We start from the raw sequence: 25,695 nt of genomic DNA on the forward strand, positions 1-25,695 counted from the left end.
GCATCAAACTTTACATCGGAATCCGGGGATGTACTGTATGGTGATTAACATAAGATAATAATAAAAAAAAAGTATCTGAGGGTTCTCAGATTTTTGTAATTGAGAAGATCAAAGCAAAATTATGTTAAGTGCCTGGTTGATGGAATGGAAATGGGAGGTCTACAGAGTCACGGAAAAAAAGAAAAAGGAACAGAGTTGTCAAAGTACCTTAGGATGTAGAGGAGATTGGTGCAGAGGAAGGATGAACTGTTTTAGGCTGAAGGTGTTGAAGAAGGAAGAGGTCTCTGCTGCATGAGAACTGTGATTCTGTGAGGTAGTGAAGGGGATTTAGACCGAGGATATACTTTTCAAGTGATGAGACTGGAAGGGAATTGCTTACTCTATTGTCTGGAAGTTGGATTGGGAATCCAGGAGAATACCAGTTCTCTCAGCCTTGCTGTTCCCCCTGTAACTCCCCTCTTGACATTTTACTGTTATTCTAGGCACTTTAGGTCAGATTGCAGCACTACAATCAAATTTATAGATAAGATTTTTTTCCTAGACTCCTTTCCTGATGACAAAGATTTTTTTCCTTGACCAAACTCTACTCAGGCTCTCTTGAACTTTTTTTCAACTAGGCCTGAATTTTGGACTTCAGTGACTCTCTCAGCATCGTCCAAATTTAGGGAGAACCTTGATAAATCAGTTTTACTAGAATTGCTTATCTTCCATATCTGATCACCCTCAATTTCTAATAGGTTTTCTCATCTGTCATCATCCCCCCAGGTGATGTCTGATCATCCTGGCCTGCCTTTAGCAAGAATCCTATTAGGTCAGTTTAGCCAGAATCCCATCCTACTCCCTCTTACCTCTAATGTTTCCTCTTAGTAATGAGCTCCCCTTGGCTATAAATTTTCAGTTGCCCATGCTATATTGGGAGTTGAGTCCAATCTCTCTCCCCTGCTGCAAGACCCATTGCATTGTCCCTATACCACTGCAATGGTCCACTTTGAATAAGGTCTGCCTTAGTATCTTAAACAAGTGTCATGAATAATTTTTTTCTTTAACAATTTGAATAATATTTTTTCTCTAACATTGATTAGTAGTTAACAACAATTAAATACTAATAATAGTAATAGATGATATAGGCATTATAGTTAATACATTGTTGAACATATATGAGATTTCTGACACCGTTTAAAATGCTACACAAATATTAAATCATATAATTATCATAAAAACCCAGGGAATTTTGTGTTAAGGCAGCACTGAGCATTATGATTTGGTGTGTAAAAGACAAAGTGCCCTGGACAATTCAAGAGATGATTGCTTGAGGATGATTCTATCAAAGAGAAAATTTATTAATGAGGAATGTCTCAAAGAAAAAGGAGGGACCTGGGGTTTTATAGCTTCAGGTAAACAAGTCATCTGCAATATGGCAGTTATGAGGAAGAACAAAGAATCTTGGACGATGTGAGGCCAGGGTATGATTTGAGGACAGTCATTTTCAGGAACACAAATAGGCACAAGGATTTCTTACCCATTGCTGCTCAAAACACAGGCTCAGGTAAAAGTTCAACACTGTCAGGTGAGGGAAGAATGAGAGAAGTGCATGAATGTAGCAAATAATTTAATGACAATTTTCAAATTCTGTGCCCCTAATTCAAACTCTTTAACATGAATTAAAGACAAAGTCTATTATTCTACATGTTATCTAAAATTATCTACTGTTAAATTTAAGGGGAATGGAAAACTTGGGCTCATCTTCAGTGCTACATTTTAAGAAAAGCCAACATATGATAGATAATTGGGAGGTGATTGTTTATGATACAAAATGATTATTTAAAGTTTTAATAAACTTCCCAGTGATCTATTTTTGGAAATAGTGATAATAGTGAGAGGTCACCCAAGAACTTAACAATAATTAAAGTAAGATTGCCCCCTGGGAAAACTACTCCTATGGTATTTTTCAAAAAAATAAGAGTAGTGTCTGTCTAGGTCATAGGTTATTTCCAAAACATCAAAAAGTGCTTGGCATAGAATAGGTATTCAAATACTTGCTTAAATTAGTGACTTTATAGTAATAAACCTGGAGACTGTATAGAACTATAGGTCTAAAGAGGTTGGGAATGCCTCCAATTCTAACAAAAATAACCTAGATGTGGGGCATCTGGGTGGCTCAGTCACTTAAGCATCTGCTTTGGGCTCAGGTCACGACCTTGGGGTGTTGGGATGGAGCCCCGCATCAGGCTTCCTGCTCTGCAGGGAGTCTTGCCTCTCCCTCTCCCTCTGTCCCTCCCCCCCTGGCTTGTGCTCTCTCTCTCTCTCAAATAATTAAAATCTTAAAAAAAAAATAACCTCAGTGCAATCTCGAGAAGCAAGTTTATAATCTGATTAAAGTTTAATAAGTTAAACCCTAAGCAGTGGTATTATACCTTATTTAGAGAGATGATGTAAATGAAGGGGCTCAGAACATGCCTTCCCCAAATATGCTGACTTGGCATATTAACTATTTTGAGGTGAAGATACTCGAAAAACAATAGGTGCAAGTGGCACTATGACCTCGCCTTTTCTCCCTGAAAACAGGAGAGAAAAATCCTATGCAAAAGATGCTCTTTCCTGCATCTGGAGGAAAAGAATTCTTACCACCAGAGACAGGGGGTCAAGGCTGAGAAGAGTCTGTACAAACAAGTCTTGTCAAAATAACACTATCTTCCTTTGGTTTCCCCATATATTTTAGATATTTTTCCACAGCACTACACTTTGTTTAACCTAGTATGTAAGCACTTAGGCCTAACAGCTTTTGGGGTTTTAATTTTCCAATGAAGAATACCATATACATATGAAAACAAAATTTATATGTTTTTCTTCTGTTAATTTGTCTTCTCTCAATTTATGTCCTGTTCTGTTGGAGACCCTAGGAGGGTATAGAAGTAGTTTTGCCTCCCCTACATAAATAGAAAGGTAAGTTCTTTTTGGAGTACAGAATATGGAATCCAGAAATGAAAAGGTGCTAATATCCATATAAAGCTGTGTCCAGGCAGAGAATGCTCCTACTGATGAAAATGGCTGGGAACGTAAGAGCTCCAAGTTTTTAAACCTGATTCCTTTAACTATCTGAGTTGTACAACCAGGTCCCTATTCTAATTCCATGCTTACGAAGCAAACATAATTCTAACTTGGTTTTCTGTGGCTGTCAGAGGAACAAATCTTAGACTTTGTAAGTTTTTTATTGTGTGTGCTTACCATCGCAACACTGAACAGCAACTGCTCATTTAGCAATTTCTTTACAGATACTGTACATCATTAACTATTCTACCTTGGAAAATGAGACGCTGAGAAACACAGGCAATAAGATGGTTAGAATTATATTTTAAATAGATTTCTCAGGCTATAGTGTGGAGACTGGACTTAAGAAATGCAAGACTAGGATCAGGCAGACAAGTTAAAAGGGTGCTATTGAGATTGTCCAGGTAGGAGATAATGAAGACCTGAATTAGGAGGCTGCAGAGATTGGAGCCAAAATAGGAAACATTTCTCTGTAAAGTTACTGGTACTGAGTATTATTTTCTAAATCTGCTCATTTGATAGGTGAGCCAAATTATTTCATTGCTGATTGGATGTCAATGACTTTCATTACTAATGAAGATGAAAATTTATCACTGGATTAATTCTTTTGTTTAACTATTGTTTAATTTTTAAAATTTAATTTTTCTTTCATAAAATGTCTTAGACCTAAAATGTACAATAGATTCAAACTACCTAGAATTAAGCAACAGTGGTAATAGGGACATTCAAACACACAAAACCAAATAGTGCCAATTGAAATGCAAAGCAATCCTATTTTACTTTAATGTAATGCATTAATTTTAGTCTGACCTTCAGTTTTGATTTACACAAAGTTGCCTAGGAGACAGAATTTACTGACTCAACATAGACTGAAAGATTTGCATTGTAAAAAGAGTCCAAAAATTAATTCTAAGAAATGGAGTAAGTTCACCCAGAATTCATTTAGTTCCAAGGCTTACAAAGATAATTTTTTTAATAAGGGCTGGAAGAACAATTCATAAGCAAATTCTATTGAAGCATTTTTCTCCCTGTTGTTTATTTATTATAAAATAAACACGGTAATAGTAACAAATGACTTTTCTTTGTTAAAAGAAAGTGAAATCATACATAATCCCATTACCATAGCACACGTCTTATTTTAGTTTTATTATTCTTTAGTGTTTATATCTGTGTAGTTACTGTGAGTTCGATGCCTCCATAGTGTTTGGGAATTCCCTCAAATGAATTTCTTCTGTTAAATGCCTTTCCTCTAGAGAAGCGACTGTGTTTTCTACAGCAATACTAGACATAACTATTTGTAATATCTAATAGCTATTAGTAGTACCATTGCAGTGGTGTATGAAACAATTTCTTTTCATGAACCAAAAATTCTTACAACCAAAACTCAAATTTGAAAGATATGCAAAAAAGCATTTAAAAATCACTTTATGAATTATTTTGACTTAGTCATTTCTTCTGTTGTTCTCAAATGAATACTTACAAGTATAAAAGTAATACATAAGTACTATAGCATGGTGAAAAGGATTCTAGATTCAGAACTGGGCTTTTATCTTGGCCCTGTGACTTATAAGTCACACATTTATCATCAATCTTTTTGAACTTTAGTTTTCTCTTCTGTAAATGAAAACCTTACATGATTCTTCTAAAGATTATATGGTACCAGGTCACAGATTATACACTCTGTGACTGTTAATTCCCATCCTACAAGTTATTTTGAAATATAATGCTTCCTTATACTGGATTATGAGTTGACTTTATGGGTGTGGTCAAAAAGATCATTGCAGAAAAATTGCTTATTTGAGATTTCCTGAGCACATGTGAGGGTGTACTTTGATTGATGGCTATAAACAATATCTAAAATACCTTTACCTTTTTTACCCCCAGCACTGCCTCCAGCTCTTAAGATTGCTTAATTAACTACAAGGTCTGAAAAACAAAACAAAACAAAATAAATTAAGCCTTTAACAAGCAACGAAGAATTTATGAAGTTACAAAACTTCTTTAAAACTATGAGTAATTGTATCAAAAGTTTTAACCAGAAAAATTAGGCAAGAAAAAGTAATAAAAGGCATCCAAATTAAAAAGGAAGAAATAAAATTATCTCTGCAGATGATATAATCTTTTTTTTTAAAGATTTTATTTATTTATTCTACAGACAGAGAGAGACAGCCAGTGAAAGAGGGAACACAAGCAGGGGGAGTGGGAGAGGAAGAAGCAGGCTCATAGCGGAGGAGCCTGATGTGGGGCTCAATCCCACAATGCTGGGATCACGCCCTGAGCCAAAGGCAGACGCTCAACCACTGTGCCACCCAGGTGCCCCTGCAGATGATATAATCTTTATGCAGAAAACTAAAGATTCCACAAAAAAAAACTGTTAGAGCTAATAAATTCAACAAAGTAGCAGGATAATATCAACACACAAAAATAAGCGGCATTTCTATGCATTGACAATGAATAATCTGAAAAGGAAATTATGAAAAACAAATCCATTTATAATAACATCAAAAAGAATAAAATACTTAGGAATTAACTAAGAATATGAAAGATTTGTCTGGGGCGCTTGGGTGGCACAGTGGTTAAGCGTCTGCCTTCGGCTTAGGGCGTGATACCGGCGTTATGGGATCGAGCCCCACATCAGGCTCCTCCACTATGAGCCTGCTTCTTCCTCTCCCACTCCCCCTGCTTGTGTTCCCTCTCTTGCTGGCTGTCTCTATCTCTGTCGAATAAATAAATAAAATCTTAAAAAAAAAAGAATATGAAAGATTTGTATAATGACAACTATACAACATCACTGAAAGAAATTAAAGAGACATAAATAAATGCAAACACATCCCATGTTCATGTATTGGAGGACTTATATTCTTAAGATGTCAATACCACCCAAAGAAATCTACAAATTCAATGCAATCCCTATCAAAACTCCGACAACGTTTTTTTTGCAGAAATAGAAAAACCCATCCCAAAATTCATTTGTAATCTCAAGGGACCCCAAATAGCCAAAACAATCTTGAGAAAGGAGAACAAAGGGGCACCTGGTTGGCACAGTTGGTTAAGCAACTGACTCTTGGTATCAGCTCAGGCTGTGATCTCAGGGTTGTGAGACCAAGCCCCATGTTGGGTCCCATGCTCAACACAGTCTGCTCGAGATTCTCTCTCCCTCTCCCACTGCCCCTCCCACTCATGCTTTCTCTCTCTCCCTGTCTCTCCAATAAATAAATAAATACATCTTTTAAAAAAAAAAGAAAAGAAAAAGGAGAACGAAGTTGGGGAATTCACATTTCTTGATTTCAAAACTTATTATAAAGTAACAGTAATCCAAGCAGTGTGGTTCTGGCATAAAGACATACATAATTATCAATGAAATAGAATAGAGATCCCAGAAATAAAACCTCTTATATATGATTCAATGATTCTTGACAAGGGTGCCAAGATCATTCAATGGAAGGACAGTCTTTCCAACAAATGGTGCTGGTAAAACTGGATATCCATGCAAAAGAATGAAGTTGGACCCTTACCTAACATGATACACAAAATTTAACTTAAAATGGATCAAAGATCTCAATGTAAAATTGAAAACTAAAAAACTCTTAGAAGAAAACATAAGGCAAAAGCTTCACAGTATTGGATTTGGCAATGATTTCTTGGATAGGACACCAAAATACCAGGAAACAAAAGAAAAAATAGACAAATAGAACTTTGTAAAGTTTTTAAAAATTGTGCATCAAAGAGTAAAAAGGAAACCCACAGAATAGGAGAAAGTATCTAAAATCATATATCTGATAAGGAATTAATATCCAGACCACATAGAGAACTCCTAGAGTTCAGTAATAACAAACCAACCCAATTAAAAAATGAGCAAAGAATTGAATAGACATCTCTCCAAGAAAGATTACAAATAGACAATAAGCATATGAAAAGATGCTCAACATCTCCAATCATTAGGGAAATGCAAGTCAAAACTACAGTGAGATTGCATCTCAAACCCACTATATGGCTGTTAAGATTTGAAGAAACTGGGGGGTGCCTGGTTGGCTCAGTTGATTAAGCATGGCTCTTAATCTCAGCTCGGGTCTTGATCTCAGAGTTGTGAGATCACAACCCCACGTTGGAATCCACACTGAGCATGGAGCCTACTTTAAACAAACAAACAAACAAACAAAAACAAACAAAGATTTGAAGAAACTGGAACCCTGGTTAATTATTGGTAGAAGTCTAAAATGGGACAACCCCTGTGGAAACAGTATGATGATCCTCAAAGAGTTAAAAATAGAATTACTGTATGATCTAGCAATTTTACTTCTAGGAATATACCCAAAAGAATTAGAAACAGGATCTCAAAGAGATATTTGTATACCCATGTTCATAGCAGCATTATTCACAATAGCTACAATGTGGAAGCAACACATGTGTCCATCAATCGATGAATGGATAAGAAAATGTCATATAATATACAATTAAATATTATTCAACCTTAAAAAGGAAGGACATTCTGACACATGCTACAACATGGATTAACCTTGAGGACATTGTGCTAAATAAAATAAGCCAGTCACAAAAAGACAATAATATATGATTTTACTTACATGAGGTACTTAGAGTAGTCAAAACCATAGGGACAGAAAGTAAAATGGTGATTTCTGGGCCCTAATGGAAGGAGCAAATGGAGAGTTATTTTTCAATGGGTATAGAGTTTTAGATTTACAGGATGAAAAGAGTTCTATAAATAGACAGTGGTAATGGTTGTGCAACATTATGAACGTGTCTAATAGCACTGAACTGTACACTTAAAAATAATTAATATGGTAAATTTTATATCATATGTATTTTACCACAATAAAAACAAATTGAAAAAAATTTGAGTAATAATTATCCCTAAATTTTCTCCAAGTCTTTTCATTTGTGTCAATCCTTTATAGTTTTCTAGCACCATGCTTTACTTAATATAATGGGTGTGACCTGAAGAACTCCGTAGGTGTGTTCTTTGCTGCCCATCTCATGGAGGGAAGGTAGTAAAGAACATCCAACTCTATTTGCAAAACTAGGTTCCGGCAGCTTGAGATGGATTCTGGTTTCCACTTTTGCAAGAACCAGTAGAATTCGTGGTCCATTATAGATATTGAGGGGTACCCAAATATGCCACCATAAAATATACCTCTTTGGCATATGGATTATTTTGAAGTAAAGGCCATTGAAAACTAGCAGATACAGAAAATGCTCTAAAAATAGGACACATATTTTCTTATTTTAAAGGAAATTACATTTATAAAGGAAATTTTTTCTTTTAAATCTGCATAACAAATCACACCAAACAATCCCTGTTTACCATACTTTTCTTAGTCACTTTCACATAACTTGTCTCCACTTCTCAAAAACCCCAAACGCCTTTTTCTTTGTTGGTATTTAAACTCAAGTTCCAACCAATCATTTGGGTTGCTCATCACTGAGTACTCCCATGGGTATATACATAATGCACATGTTAATAACCTCCTGCTTGTTTCTCTCTTGTTAATCTGTCTTTGGCCAGTCTAATTTATAGGACCCCAGCTGGAGAAACTAAGATGTGTAGAAGAAAAGATTTTCCCTCACCCACAACATCCTCCTTTTCTTTCTGTGCACAAACCATGGATGAGTCTCTTCTCAATCTGGGTTCAATTCATGCTGGCCCTCTACCTGTGTCACTATATTTTTTTCTTTTTGATAAAGCTTAAGGCTAAGAGCATGTTAAGTTGAATGTTTGGTCTTAACATTTCTTTCTGTTTTCTTTGATTTGCTTGAGAAATATCCACTAGCCAAGGATGTACATGTAAGTTTTTCTTTTAGTAGAGTTTAACTATTTAATGAATTATAATTATTCTAAACTAGTATGTGGGCCTTTTCTCATTAATGGCCAGATAGCTATAACAGCAGCAGGTTCTAACACATTTGAAATGTTTATTTCCTTTAAAGTCTCCAACTTAATTTTCATTTTTTTTGTCTGAAATGTACCTGAAGTTCTTAGCTCAACTGTCTATCAGAGGCAGATAATACTATTAAGGAGTCTCTGCCCATTGCCTTTTTGACTTATTCCTTTCCAATGGAAAATAAAAAATCTATTATTAGGTGACAATTAATTCAGGTATGAATCACTTTTGGGTACTAAAACTATCCCATAGATAAAGAATAGAATATCTACATGGTCTCAAAGTATCTAATCAAAAATTACCAATTAATTACAAAAGGAAAACTAATGATTTTATAATGGAGAAACTTGGCAAACATCACCTTAACTGAGCAATCAAAGTTAACATCACCAATAGTGGGAAAAGTCAACATCATATGCGGTGTGATGTGAAATACTGATAAGAACACAATATCACATTTATAGTTTTCCTGTCAAAAATGTATAACCTAAATCTAATCATCAGATGAATCTAATGTGGGGACAAATAACTGCCCTGTACTCTTCAAAAAATTTCAGTATCACGAAGACTAATGAGTCATTTTAGATTAAAGGAAATAAAAGGGACATAAACACTAAACGTAAAGTGTGACCCAGACTGGATCCTGCACCAGATTTTTTTTTCTTTTTTTCTTTTTCTTTCTTTCTTTCTCTTTCTTTCTTTCTCTTTCTTTCTTTTCTTTCTTTCTCATTCGTTCGTTGTTTTTTTTCCATAAATAAGAACTGATAAGATTTAAATTTAAATAATATTGCTCAATGTTAAATTTCCTGATTTTTAAAAAAAATATTTATTTATTTATTTATTTATTTATTTATTTGAGAGAGAGAGGGAGAGAGAGAGAGAGACCATGGAGGGGAGTGGCAGATGGAGAGGGAGAGAGAAACTTAAGCAGACTCTGAACTGAGCATGGAGCCCGACACAGGGCTCAATCTCATGACCCTGAGATCATGACCTGAGCCAAAACTAAGAGTCGGACCCTGAAGTGATTGTACCACTCAGGTGCTCCTACATTTCCTGATTTTGATCATTTTATTGTGGTTATGTGAGTAAATTACCTTGGTAGGAAATATATACTGAAGCATTTAGGGGTAAAGGGGCATGATGTCTACAACTTTTTCAAATAGTCCAGAAAAATTGTAATATATATATATATCCTTTTGAAGACTATATGGTTTCTTTTGTAACTATCCAGCTCTGCTGTTGTAGCTGGAAAGCATTCATCAATAATATGAAAATGAATGAGTGTGGCTGTTACAATAAAACTTTATTCATAAAAACAGGCAGTGGACTGGGTATGGCCTGGGGGCTGTAGTTCATCTATCTCTGCACTAGACTGACATGTGCTTGACACTAAGGATGGTGTGTTCTCATGTCTCTGCTTCTCTAGTGCCCAAAATGAGACCTAGCATTCAGGAGGTCCTCAACAAATATTTGACTGATAAAAGAAGATTGTCCTGTCCTACCTTTGTGCTGGGTCTTTGATTTCACAGTTCATATAACTTTGGCCTAATCATTTGCTACTTCTTTCCATGGCCTTAAGATCTCAACTTAGCAATAATGACATGAGCTGTGCCTCCTTTGTAAGCCTGCTGTGAAAATCAGAAGAGCTTTTTTTTTTCCCCCTCCCAAATAATCCCTACATCCATCGTGGGGCTCAAGCTCATGAACCTGAGATCAAGAGTTGCATGCTCTACCCACCAAGCCAGCCAGGTACCCCCAGAAGTAAGAGCTTTGATATTATTCCATATGAAAGCCAAGTTGACAGAAATTCCCATGGAGGTCATGGGAAAGAATATATTCTACCTATTTGCTGGTATTCCTGTCGGAGTTTAATTGTAATCCTGCTCTAGAGTAAGTGATGTTGAGAGTTTGTTTGTTTGTTTGTTTTAATTATGATCTTACTGTGAGTCCCTGACCAGAAAGAACATGGTAACTTGGTTGAGAAAACAAAACACTCGGAAATGAAAAAATCACGAAACAGAAGCAAATTCTTCCATATACCCAACAACATTTATTTCATTCCTCTCTGCCTCAGTGCTCAGATCATTGGTCAATTAGAAATAATCTCCTTTTCCTCTTAATTCCCATGGTACTCCATCTACAGGCTGAATTATGATAATTATTGTGCATATATTTTCTCTATTGGTTTTCCCACCAGGAATAGCCCTGCCAGCAGGACAAACATATTCATCCCTGCATTTAGGTGACTTTGCCTGGGTGATTCCCTTTTTCTTTACTTCCATACCCCATCAATACTTCCTTCCCTTTTTTATGGATACATTCTTTCATTAGCCATGCTAATATATTCAAGAAGGTACATCAACTCTTGCAGACTTGACAAGAGTTCTGTCTTTCAGGTGACTTTGCCTATAAATGAATTATATGTAAGTACATAGTTCCATTCTTTGAGGACAATCTAATTCATTCACCCAATATCCAAATTCTTTAGAGACCACCCCCAGTAGCACTCTGTACTGACATTTGCAGAAAGTAAATTATTGTTTTACTTATAGCTGCATTGAGGTTGGTATCATATTCTGGACATCAATATTCTGATTGTGTAAGATGGTGTTTAGGAAATCTCTTGAACATTGCTCCTCCTTGTAATTATTTCACTTGAGTTTAGGTACCCTGCTGTTCTATTATTTCCATGTGTCTGCATTTGCATATTTCCATTGTGATAAACATCTGCATTCATCCTTATTTCCTTCTTTCCTGTCTCAGGAGATGAAGTGTCCTCCCCACTGCTCAACTCACAGCAATCTGGCTTCTTCTTATCCCCTACGTTCTTCACCCCATGACTGAGATTATCTTTACTGAAATAAATAACGCATTACAAGTGCCAAATTCAGCGGATCCATTTCAGTCTTTATCTTACTGAATCTCTCTTACTTACTTCTGATTGTTGGACAAACAGTTCTCAAAGCTCTATCCTCTATGCTCTTGGCTTTCCTGACATTATTTATTCTGATTTTAATCACATATGCCCAACCAATTTTATTATTTTCCTTCACAGGATCCTCTTTTGCCTACAGGTCTTTAATCTGGGTTGTTTCTGAGGGTTTTTCCTATCTTCAGGCATTGTTTTTTCTCTTTTTGTCTTCTTATGTTGGGTGGCCATTAACATGGTTTCAATTATCTCTCATATGCTGACTTTCAAATCTCTATCTCAAGCCTGATCTTTCTTTTCATACTTAGATAACTAACTAGTTACAAATTCCTGAGTATTGGCAATGTTTTGGTATTTCACAACATGATAATAAAGTATCACTTTTATTGATCAAACTTTAAATTACTCAACAATATGTATAGATATTAGGTATAAATTTTTTGTGTCATTACAGAAATATCTTCCATATAATCTTCTTTTGAATGTTTTCTATTTCATTAGATAGATGGATTAAAAAGGGGAGAAAGTTAAATACTTTCATAAATGTATGAGAAATTAAATAAGTTGGCAACTACAGGTGGGTATATGTTATCTTAAGTTTCTCATTTCAGTGTCCAGTGTTCTTTTACCTAACACTGGGTCTCCAGATGTAACTCTAGTTTTATATTAATAAGTCTATCAGTTGGAATATTTTGTCTGTAACAGAACCCTCCCTCAAACTGGCTTAAACAACAAAAGAAATTATCTCACATATCAGTTATTCTAGAGGTAGAGTGGGCTCCAAGTTTAGTCTCTTCTGTAGCTTGAGGACCTAGGTTTACTCCATTTTCTAATATGCTTATGTCCTATACATTATTACCAAGTAAATTTATTCTGTGACAGTGAGGGTGATTTAGTTTTAGGAATTTCAACAAAATAATTCTATACATCCACAAGTCAGTTCTAGCCATTAGGTCCAGGCACAGTAACATTCAAAAAAAGAAGAGACACCATTTTGTCCTATGGCTCTTTCATAGAAGTACAACTTCCTCAGAATCACTAGCAGACTATATTTTACAACCCTTTGGCCACTGGATTAGTTTTCGATTGCTGTCATAACAAATTACCACAAACTTAGTAGCTAATAGCAACACTCATTTATTATCTCATAGTTCTGTAGGACAGAAGTCTGGATAGGCTCTCCTGGGCTCTCTGTTTAGAACCTCATGAGGCTGATGTCCAGTTGTAGGCTGGCCTGGGCTTCTTTCTGGGGGATTTGAGGAAAAAATTCACTTTCAAGGTTCACAAAATCCAGTTCCCTGTGGTAAGAAGACTGAGGTCCTCATTTCCTCACTTGCTGTTAGTTAGGGGTTGATCTGAGCAATTTGGGGCTGTCTGCATTCCTCATCAAGTGGTTCCCTTCAATCCTTCTCATGCTTTGAATCTCTCTTTCTTTTTTGCCATCAGCTGAAGAAACCTCTCTGCTTTTTAGGGCTTGTATGATTAAATTTTAGGCCTACCCAGAATAATTTCTCTATCTTGAGACTAACTGTGTCAAATAACAGAACATAAGCATGCAAGTGACATCTCTCTCTATTCATAGGCTTCAGGGATTAGGGTAAGGCATCTTCAAGGGCCCATTTTAGAATTATGTCTATAGTAGCTACAGTTGGGTCACACACCCTTTTCTGAACTAATTATAGCCAAGGGGGAATGAATTACCATAATTTGCTCAGATAGTTTTCTGGGGTGGAATGGATATGTTGGGGAATAAACCACAATGTACTCCACTATGTACTCACATTATAATGCTTCTCTTGAGAAGTGCCAAATGGACTCATATATTCTCTCTACAATATACATATTTTTCTTACAAAGAACAGTTTATCCTGTTAGTACTCTATTTTCCTCTGTATTTATCATAATGCATAGTACACGTTGGTTAGGATATCAGTTAAACATTATTTTAGGGGAGGAGAAAAAAAGTTTTTGAAGTGAAGCTTAGCATTTAAGAACAAAAAGAACAGAGTCTGTCTTTCCTATCCTATCAAAGCAAACTATCTTCAGAAAAGATGGCTCATTAACCTCTTGGGCTGATGGATGGCGACAGTGTTATGGGTACAGATTTGGAATGTCTTTCAGGTCTTTATGTAAAACATGTAGTAGAATTTGGCAGATATAGTGTTGATATTTGTTCAGCTGTTATACGTAAGTAACCTTTGATGTCTGGGGAAAACATTCTGTAAGAAATCACTATCCACTTAGCATTACTGTTGATGAGCTATTTATGGAATCATTAACTTTGAAGGATCTCCAGTATTGGTTCGAGAGCTCCTCTCTAGTAATTATCCAAGTTCTTGTTTTCTCACTCCCTCAGCCCATCCGCCACACTGCTCTGCCTAGTTTGTTGAAATGTAAGGGCACTCTGGCTATATTTACTCTCTTAATGCATAGTGTAGCCTAGGAGAGTCTAGCTAACAATGTAGATGTCATTTTCTCTACTTCCCTTTTCATACGTGATCCTCCAGAGGCTGTTTCCTTTGCCCATGGTGATGACTTTCCTCTAAGAGGAAAACTTTTCATTAGGCAAGAATAAGTAGAGACATTTCCTGATTAGAGTCCCTTACATAAGAATTTACCACAGTTGACTGCACCTCCTGGCACAGGTATTCACTATGTAATCAGGCAAGACTTCTCCAACAGCCTGAGCCACGGTCGGGAGACGGTCCAGGTGAGGTATATATTCTGCCTATTTGACTGATGCACTGTCTTGTATGTCAAGATACAGCTCAAGAGCTGATAAACTTTGTGAAATATGAACAATTTTAGGAAATGAAGTAGTAGTGAAAACATAGTTAGATCTGGGACTTTCGCTATAAATATGGTGCTTTTAGCAAATAAAAGGTCAACTGGCTGCTAAATTGGGTAGGCCTTAGTCATTTTCTACTGTTTCTGGATGAATTTGTTCATTTTTAGGTACGAGGAAGCAAAGGTCCTAACTGGATATAATTAGCTTAAGGAAAGCAGTGAAGTAAGAAAAATTCACTAGCACCTGATTTTAAGTATTCAATGTCAGTGGAATTATTAGCCCACTTTATTATAGTGTTTTATTATATATTAGAAATACTGTAAAAATGAACATTGGTAGACATTAATGTTTAACATCCATAGGTTTTTGATGCATGTCACTATAGAGAGATGATTATTTTTTCTGGGTTACTTAAATTATTCATCCAATGCTAGAATTCTGGTTACTATGTTCATAAATAAGACCATAAGACATGGTATAGTGGAAACATTATATTTTCAGGAGCTCTTCTCTATTGTTACATAGGTTTTCTGTTAAATTATTTAGATGTAACTATTTATAAAGCTAAATTATTTTATTTGTGAATTAGAGGATGAATGACTATTAGCATAAATTGGTGAAATTGTGCCATCTAGTGCCTTGTTTTTTTAAAATTCATTTTTCAGCTTCCAGAATCTTAAATATACAGATTAAAAATGAGTTTAGAAATCTATTTTTCCAACCCCTAAATATTAGAGATAAAAAATATGAATACAAAAATGAAAATAAATTTAGGACACATGTTACTGGAAGAGTGTATTCCAGGCACAGTAAAGAATTCTAGTGAATCCTGGGAATTGGTGTGGTCATTCCAAGCATTTCCTCAGATTTGTTTACTGCGTCTAGCATGACGTTCTCTGCAGAGTGTATGTATTAGCGGAGAGTAGGAATCAGAAGAGACAGCACAAATACTAAGATTCTTGGTGGTTGGTGGTGAAAGGGACAATCTTGAAGATTGGGGCTTAAAGATTCTTCACCCCTTCCATACCTTTTCCCTGTCTGATATATTGCCACCTCAGGCCCTATCCTGAGAACTGGGGGAAGGCAGAGTTGTGTGTTTGTGTGCTGGTGCGTGGTTTGGTAAGAGGGGAAAAGAGGTGTCATCAGTTGTATTAGAATAAACGGGGGAAAGGTGAGGGAGAAGGTAGAAAAAAATGAAAGATTATATTTTAGTGTCCTGGTAGATGAAATTAATTGACAGAAAGCTTTGGAGTCACATTTATCTGGGTTTGGATTTGTGTGAATTTGGAATTACCTGATTACTTTTAGAGGCTTAATTTTCGTATGCTAAAAAAGGGCAGTGGAGAAGCAAAGAAAGGTAAATTCAGGAACCTTATAGAATAGTTGTATAGAAACATAATGACATAAGGAATATCAATTCCTTTCAACCACAAATACATCAGGAAAAATTTCTTGAACTACCCACCTGTACATGTGGGACATATGCCGATCACTTGTGTTAGTTATTATGCCTGTCCAATTAGGCTAAAGATTTCTTTTCTCTAGTAACTTTCACTTAACTATTGATCATACACCATCTTGTGACTTCTATTATTTTCTTGACATTTTTTGTATCTTGAATTGCCACTTTATTAATGCTTTTAGGACTTGCATCAACAACCTTATCTATATCTACATCTATGTAGATATCTATGAAAATGTGTTGCATACCTCTCAATATCTTGTTCATAATAGGGAATTAATAAATACTTGTTACCTTATTTACTGGGCTTGAGTAGAATCTTCCTTCACCCGGTGAAGACAGGTTGTCAACAAATCCTTTATATTTCAACCATGAGAAGAAAGCATATTTCATAAAACACATTTGAGATTTCACAAGAACTCATATAATTTAAGATCATTACCTTACTTTTTATTTTTAGTGGTGGTAAAAAAACACCACATAAAATTTACCATCTTAACCATTTTTTTAAAGTTCAGTAATGTTAAGTATATTAATGTTGTTGTGCAAAGGATCTCCAGAACACTTTCATCTTTCCAAACAGATCTCTATATCCATAAACAACTCCCCATTTCCTCCTCCATCAGTCCCTGGAAGCCACCATTCTTCTTTCTGTTTCTATAAATTTGACTACGTGAGACTGTTTCTATAAATTTGACTACCTCATAAAAATGGTATCATATAGTGTTTGTCTTTTTGTGACTGGCTTATTTCACTTAGATTAATGTCCTCCAGTATCACCCATGTTCTAACATTTTACAGGACTTCCTTTTTTAAGGTTGAGTAATATTCAACGTTAAGAGGTAATTATTTTTAAAGTACTGAGATTTTAATCAGAAGATTTACTTAGTGAATGAGAACTGCAAATCAATTTAACATGGTCTGCATATATAATAGAAGAATATAGCTACATATCGTTAGTAAAACACCGTACAGTGCTGAGATAGAATTCTAACAATGGAGAATCTTCTAAAACTATAATAAGCTCCTTTGGGACCATTATGCAAGACAGCAGGTTTTTAAAAATGCCATATAAATATATTCTTAAATTTTTTATTAACAATTTATAAGTTGAGCCAGGTGAGATTTTGACCTCAATACCATGTAGTTTCCATTTTTAATGTACTGATTTTAAATGATGAGAAGTGTCAAAATTTACTGATTTCCAATCTTTAAAAAGCACACATCATAGAGAAAAAGACTTCATTTAGCCTTCATTTTACTTTCTTAGAAGAAAAAGTTAAATACCATACCATTTCATTCACACTTTTTTAAACAAAAGTACTGCATCTGGTATTGTTTGCCCTATTTTCAGACCATTAAAAGCATATTATCAGTAAATTGTTAGCTGGCACTATCCATTCTAGGAGGACTCAGCCCAGAGTAACCCACCATAAGGACAGGGAGAGTAACCTAAGGATCAGGTGGCAGCATCTGCCTCGATCTCAAACCCAATTTTCAGAGTATCAGAAGCCATTGCACTACAGGGTATTTACCCCAAAGATACAGATGTAGTGAAGAGAAGGGCCATATGCACCCCAATGTTCATAGCTGCATTGTCCACAATAGCTAAATCGTGGAAGGAACCAAGATGCCCTTCAACAGATGACTGGATTAAGAAGTGTGGTCCATATATACAATGGCATATTACTCAGCTATCAGAAAGAAAGAGTTCTGAACATTTGCTGCAACATGGACGGCACTGGAGGAGATAATGCTAAGTGAAATAAGTCAAGCAGAGAAAGACAATTATCATATGATTTCTCTCATCTATGGAACATAAGAACTAGGAAGATCGGTAGGGGAAGAAAGGGATAAAGAAAGGGGGGGTAATCAGAAAGAGGAATTAACTGAGAGACTATGGACTCTGAGAAACAAACTGAGGGCTTCAGAAGGGAGGGGGGTGGGGGAATGGGATAGCCTGGTGATGGGTAGTAAGGAGGGCATATGTTGCATGGTGCACTGGGTGTTATACGCAACTAATGAAGCATCGAACTTTACATCAGAAACCAGGGATGTGACTAACATAATATAATAAAAAAAACATTAAAAAAATAAAAAGAAGAATGAATAATTGCCACCGCTTTCTGGCAGATGATTTATTATGCAGACTGATTTTGGTCAAAGTTAGTAATAGAAACATGTTATCTGTCCCTTCCTGAAAAACTCCTCAGTGTGCAAACTTCATTTAACCCATTTTTACATGACTTAATTTCATGACTCTACATTTTTGTAGTAAAACCTCTCCAACTGCCTCTGAACATCTTCGCCCTGAGGGACCTCACTAGACCACATATAGCACGGCCTCCAATACCTGTTTACCTTATTCGGCATTGGGTTTTTTTTTTTTTTTTTTATCACAGTGACGTTTGAATCAGGTGGGATGATAACATATTTCGCAAAGGAGCCCAAAAGGTGTATGCACGTGTGTTGCAACCTTTACTGCAAACACTACCTGATTTACCTTTCACCACGTTCTTGCTTTACCTCATTCATGGCATTAAAATAAAAACATTTCACAGCTCTGCCTGCTTTCTTTCCCTGTTTTGTATCTTTCAACCAAAGTTTCATACATTAAATTTTATTACATGATCCTGAAACATTTCCCTCATTTTATAAACAATGAATAAATGTGATCATTATCTATTTCTTCCTCATTCTTCTCCTCCTTCACCCACATTTTCTCCCCATTTTAGGAAATCTATTAATGCCCAAACATGCATCTTTTCATATTTTCTCCATGCTTATATAATCATATACACGAATATATATGCACAAGTACATTTAATACTTAAAGAGGGGTTTTGGGGCGGGAGGAGGTAATTCTTGGTTTTACTTATGTGGTGTCCCGTATATTTTTCTGAATCTTGCGCTTCCCAACAATACCTCATGGAAATCATGCCAAGTAACTGGAATGACTTTAATTCAATCTTTAAACTGTCTGTGTAGTATTTCATGGTGACATGACTGAGTTATTCCCCTTATTAATAGGTATTTCATTTACTTTTTTGTTGTTGACATTTTACACAGTACAAAAATAAATTTGTTTAAATATATGGATATAAGTATGCATGAATGTATATCATTTTATGATAGAGTATTTAATTTTTATGGGATAGCTATGGCATATCCACAGATAGTTTTAAAACAAAGTGATAGTTCACATTTCCATCACCCATTATGAAATTATATTTCTTAGAAGATAGGTTTTATTGGTCTTTTAAATCTTTGCCATTCTGGTGACTAAAACAGTGATATTTTACTTCACTCCAATATGCCTTTCCTCACATTTCCTTCGAAATTTTGATATTTTCATGTAGTAACTATCTTTTCTCTTAGTTTCTGTCTCTAGGGGTTAAGCTCTCCCTTGCCCATAATTTTTTAGATTTCTATGCATGAATTTGTTTCATTTTATTACATTTACATCTTAAAACATCTGGAAATTATTTTTTTAAATGTGCATTATAGGGGTAAATTCTATTTTCTTATAAATTGGGTAGTCTGTTGTGTTAGCAGAATTTATTAAATAGTTCATTTCTTACTTAAAATATATTTGTCTTATATTAAATGTCTACATATACTGGGAAACATTTCTGGAATTTTTCTTTAGTTCTCTTGATTTGTCTATTTCTAGGCCAGTAGCACACTAATTTAATTATAGTAGTTTATAACTACTGTATCTTCTAATATTTGGTAATGGGAGTTATTCCTCACCGTTCTCCTTCTTTTATATTCTCTATTCAGCCACATTTATTATATCAAAAAATCAACTGGGATTCTAATTAAAATTGTGTAAGATTACATAATAATTTTGTGAGAATTGATATTTGTATGATGTTTTCCCCATTTAACTTTAGGGTCTTTCCAAAAGTGTGAAGTACAGAGATACCTCTTTATATCCCACACCCAATTTCCCTTATTGACATCTTTTATTTGCATGATATATTTGTATAATAATGAGCCAATATGGAGACATTGGTATGTACCAATCCATACTTTATTTGGATTTCTTTAGTTTTTACCTAGTATCCTTTATCTATTCCAGGATCTCATCTAGGATACTACATTGCTCTTAGTTGTTGTATCTCCTTCGGTTTCTTTTGGCTGTGACAGTTTCTCAGACTTTCCTTGTTCTCGATAACAACCACAGTTTAGAGGAGTACTGGTCAGGTATTTTGTAGAATTTCCCTCAATTGGCATTTGTCTGTTTTCCTCATAATTAGACTGTGGTTATGAATTTTGGGGGAAGATCATAGGGGTACAGTGCTATTTTCATCACATCATATCAAAGGTACATCCTGCCAACACAACTTATCAGTGTTGAAATTAATTTTGATCACCTGGCTGTGGTGGCATTTGTCAGATTTTTCCACTGTATTTATTCTTTTTTCTTTGTTTCAAGATTTTCCTTTTTTTCCCTGTTTCTTTTTTTCTTTGTTCCTCTTTGAGAGAAGTTGGTTAAGTTCAACATTTAAGGAATATTCCTTCTCCTTTAGGGAGGGAATATCTATATAAAATACCTGGTATTTCATGATAACTTTGTATTTTAAAATTTGTTTAGGCTTCTTTGTGGTCAAATAGAAGGTTTTGTATATCAAGTCTAATGATTTTATTTTTCACAACTTATTTTCCATCTATTCAATTCTGAAAGAGGTGCACTGACATGTCCAATATTACTGTGTTTTGATCAAGTTCTTCCATTTCTAAGAGCTTCTGCCTTATGTAACAGCTGTAATATCTGATGCATACGGTTTTGCTACTATTGTATCATCTTCATAAACTTGGTTTTCTCCCCCGGTTTTTTTGAGCTATAATTGACATGCAGCACTGTATAAGTTTAAAGTGTACAGTATACATAAACTTCATTTTTATCACTAGCTGGTATCTCTCTTAGTCTTGTTTGGTACTTTTAACCGTAAATCTCCCATAGTTGGTTATTTCTTTAACAGGGTCTGAGTTTCCCTGGTATCATTTTCCCAATCCTTTACTGTCAATGTGTTTTACTGATTCTTGGAAATAGTAGCATCTATGAGATTTTTAAATCTGATTATCTCTATCTTTGGTGGGAGAATTTAATGCTTTACACTTACTGCAATGATCATATGCTTGATTTTCTTTTATTTAACTTAATTTTTATTATTTATGTTACATTGTTTTTTTCTTTTATGCATTTATGCTGGCTTGTATTAGTGATTACTTATTCCATTTTTTTTTTTTTGGTAATGTGGAAGTTCTATTATAAGATTTTCATTCTATTATTGGTTACCTCTCTTTTCCTGTGCTCCAAATCAGACACATTTCTTCACTATTACTTGAAAACAAGATAGTCATTTTTCTTACTAAAACATTCTATTTTTCTCTTGGTCTCTCTCCAAGGTAAGATGAAGCCTCTAGAATATTTTCATTTTCTTTATTCTTTCCTTCTCTTTCTCATCAGCCATGCCCCCCACGACACTTTGTGTTACCTCTTCCTCTAGATCCCCCAAATTCCTGTTTTTTTCTATATAATTTGTCAGACTGCAAATTAGTTTTTCATCAGCTATGTCATCTTAGTTCCTAGAGTCCTTACTTAGAACATATACAAACAGTTGTAGTTGGTCAGGCTGTTATTGTGTATTAATATTTAAATATAATTATGATATATTTACAGAAAATGTTCATTGACAAACATTATTTCCTCTCCTCTTTATTGTGTAAAGAAAATACATTACCTTGAGGCTTTTCATATAATTTTATATAGATAATTTCTTTTTGGTTAAAGCCATTTCATGAGTCTCTTCATTTGCTATGTGTGAATAACAAATAGCATCTTGCTAAATTCTCACACATCCACAGTCTTACTTATGCCCTGACACATGAACAAATTATTACTGGGCATAGGCTCTTTTGGTTTCCATCCACTTTTTTACCCTTAGTCATCTGCGTATGTTTTTCCTTTGTCTATGATGTTACAGTGTTGAAAATGAGAGTTCTAATTTCATTCTGATCCTTTCCGTTTATAAGTAACTTATTCTGTCTCTTCCATAAGAATTTTTCGACTATATCCAGATGTCTGCTATTTTTCATTAATACCAACTCAATCTTCGTCCTTCCAATCTAAAGAGGCTCAAGTCTTATTCTGAGGATTCTTTTTCTTTTCTTCCTCCCATGCCCCAATTATCTTTTCTGCTTTCAGAATGCCTGTTATTAAAAAAAAAAAAAGATTGCCTATTATTTGCATATTCATTCTTCTGGATCTATCTTCCAGGTCTCTTATCTGTTCCTCTAAATTTCTGTATTTTTATATTTTTTTGTTCTCTGTTTTGACATATTTCTTCCATTTGGTCTCTCGAGCTCATTTAGGTCTCAACATTGACTAACCTTTCTTTGAATTAATCTATGTAATTGTTCAGCTGGGAAATCATATGTTTAGCTTAAGATTCTCTTTCCTGTGCTATACTTAACCTTCTTATTATTTTATTAGCGGTCATCTGTCTCTGTTAGCACCTATAGAAAGTGGTCTGAATTCTGTTTATTTTGACAAGATCTTCTCTCTGAATATCATTTTAGATGATTATACAGATGTATTAAATCTATTATATATCTATTATATAGATGTATTAGATGTATTATATCTTTATTTGTTAGCTTACTGGGGTCAGGTGGCACCCCACAGGCACCTTCAGTGATAGAAATCTTGGAAGTGGTGGAAGATGATGCCTATCTCATGTGGAAGGAAGCCTTTATTCTATTTTCTCTACTAGAACATTCATAGAACCCAAGCCTTTACCTGTCCCTGGCTGCCCAGAGACCTCAGAAATGGTTTTATTTAAGAGAGTGTAAAGATATATTAAAGTTCGTAGTTGAAGGGAAAGAGGTCATATTTAAGTTACTATATTCCTAGATTCCCTGTGTAAGACTCATTCTTTCAATTAACTTTTTTTTTTCAAGGTTTTATTTATTTATTTGACAGAGAGAGACAGCCAGCGAGAGAGGGAACACAGGCAGGGGGAGTGGGAGAGGAAGAAGCAGGCTCCCAGCAGAGGAGCCTGATGTGGGGCTCGATCCCAGGTCCCTGGGATCAGGCCCTGAGCCGAAGGCAGATGCTCAACAACTGAGCCACCCAGGTGCCCCTCAATTAACTTTTTAAACACCATATTATTTCACTGAAATTCCTGGAAATTTTATTTAATTTAATAAACATTTATTGAGCATCATTTTACATATGTAAGAATCATAATGACAGTACAGTGGGGTAATTGGGTATCATCAGCTGATTATCCAATTTTTTTTCTCATATCCTTTTTTTTTTTAAAAGACTTACTTTTTAAGAGTGTTTTTAGTTTTACAACAAAATTGAAATGAAGGTACAGAGATTTTACATGTACCCCCTGTTCCCACACATACATAATCTCTCCAATTATCAACATCATTCACAGGCATGGCACTTTTTTTCTTAAACTGAGGATGAATCTACATTGACACATTAAAGTCCATAGTTTACATTAGGGTTCACTCTTGGTGTTGCATATACTATGGATTTGGATAAAGGTATAATGACATATAGCCATCATTATAATATTATACGGAGTATTTTCACTGTGCTAAAAATCCTGTGCTCCACCTGTTCATCTCCCTACTCCACAACTGGTAATAGCTGATCTTTTCTCTTCATAGTTTTGCCTTTTTTAGAATCATACAGTATGTAGCCTTTTCAGAATGGCCCTTTTCACTTAGTAATAAGCATTTAAGTTTCTTTTATGTTTTTCATGGCTTGATAGCTCATGTCTTTTTGGTGCTTAGTAACATTCCATCGACTGGATATATCCCTTCACCTACTGAAAGATGTCTTGCTTGCTTTCAAGACTTAACAATTAAGAATAAAGCTGCTATGGGCTCTCCACCCAGAGACCTCTGCTCTGTTGCACCACCCATGGTGCTCCCTGGGAGAGCCATGCCACTTTCCATTTGGTCCTCATCCAACTTCAGGTTTCTTCCATCAAATCAGATAACCTCTCTCAAGCTTGTGGCCTTGTCCGGGAGGCTGCAACAGAAGGAGTCAAAATAGTTTCTCTACCAGAATGCTTTAATTCTCCATTTGGCATGAAATATTTTCCTGAACATGCAGAGAAAATTCCAGGTGAAGCCACACAGGAGCTTTCTGAAGTAGCAAAGGAGTGCAGCATATATCTCATTGGAGGTTCCATTCTTGAAGAGGATGCTGGGAGATTATATAACACCTGTGCCATATTAGGCCTGATGGAATTTTACTGGTAGAGCATAGAAAGCACCATCTGTTTGACATTGATGTTCCTGGGAAAATTACATTTCAAGAGTCTAAAGCATTGAGTCCTGGTGATAGTTTTTCCACATTTGATAATCCTTATTGCAGAGTGGGCTTGGGCATCTGCTATGACATTGCTTTGTGGAGCTTGCACAAATCTACATACAGAGGGCCTGGCAGCTGTTGGTATATCCCAGAGCTTTTAATTTGACTTCTGGACCAGTCCACTGGGAGTTGCTTCAGTGAGGCCAGGCTGTTTAGATAATCACACGTATGTAGTCATGGTATCTCCTGCTCCGGATGATAAAGCCTCCTATGTCGCCTGGGAACACAGCACTGTCGTAACATCCTGGTGTGGTGGGGGAGGCCCTTGCTGTAGCTGGCACCAAAGAAACAATCGTGTATTCAGATATAGACCTGAAGAAGTTGGCTGAAATATGCCAGCAAATCCCCATTTTTAGCCAGAAATGATCAGACCTGTATGCAGTGGAGGAAACAAAGCTCTAAGGTTTAGGTTTCTAACATGTCCCAAAACAGGATGATATGTTTCTGCAATGTAATCAACTCCCTGCTGAATTCTTTAAAGTTTTTTTTTTTTAAATTAAAAAAAAAATTCAGCCTTTTCCCTTCCTGGGAACTCTGTTGAGATGATGGAGCATCAGCACATCATACCTTTCACATCACATTAAGTAGTTAAAAAGGACTCCCTGCCACCCTCCCCAAACCAAAGAATAAAGCTGCTATAAACATCAGTGTGTAGGTTTTTTTTTTGTTTTTTTTTGTTTTTAAAGATTTATTTATTTATGTATTTATTTGACAGAGATAGAGACAATCAGCTAGAGGGGGAACACAAGCAGGGGGAGTGGGAGAGGAAGAAGCAGGCTCATAGCAGAGGAGCCTGATGTGGGGCTCGATCCCATAACGCTGGGATCACGCCCTGAGCCGAAGGCAGATGCTCAACCGCTGTGCCACCCAGGCGCCCCAGTGTGTAGGTTTTTATGTGGACATTAATTTTCAACTCCTTTTGGGAAGTACCAAGGAGCATGATTGCTGAATTGTATGATAAGAGTATGTTTAATTTTGTAAGAAACTGCCAAACTGTCTTTCAAGGTGGTGTATCATTTTGCATTCTCACAAGAAATGGTCCTATTGCTCTACATCCTTGTCAGCATTGGTATCGTCAGTACTCTGGATTTTGGCCATTCTGATAGGTGTGTAGTAATATGATGGTTAATTTTACGTGCCAACTTGACAGGTCTATAGAGT

General features: G+C 35.6%; 1 pseudogene; it reads left to right on the forward strand.

Moving 5' to 3' along the window:
- The window catches only part of LOC100466833, a 66,371-nt pseudogene extending 41,435 nt beyond the window's left edge, over positions 1-24,936 (forward strand).
- The last annotated feature ends 759 nt before the right edge of the window (positions 24,937-25,695 follow it).

The sequence above is a fragment of the Ailuropoda melanoleuca genome, chromosome 11, assembly GCF_002007445.2.
Source record: "Ailuropoda melanoleuca isolate Jingjing chromosome 11, ASM200744v2, whole genome shotgun sequence".
Classification (NCBI taxonomy): domain Eukaryota; kingdom Metazoa; phylum Chordata; class Mammalia; order Carnivora; family Ursidae; genus Ailuropoda; species Ailuropoda melanoleuca.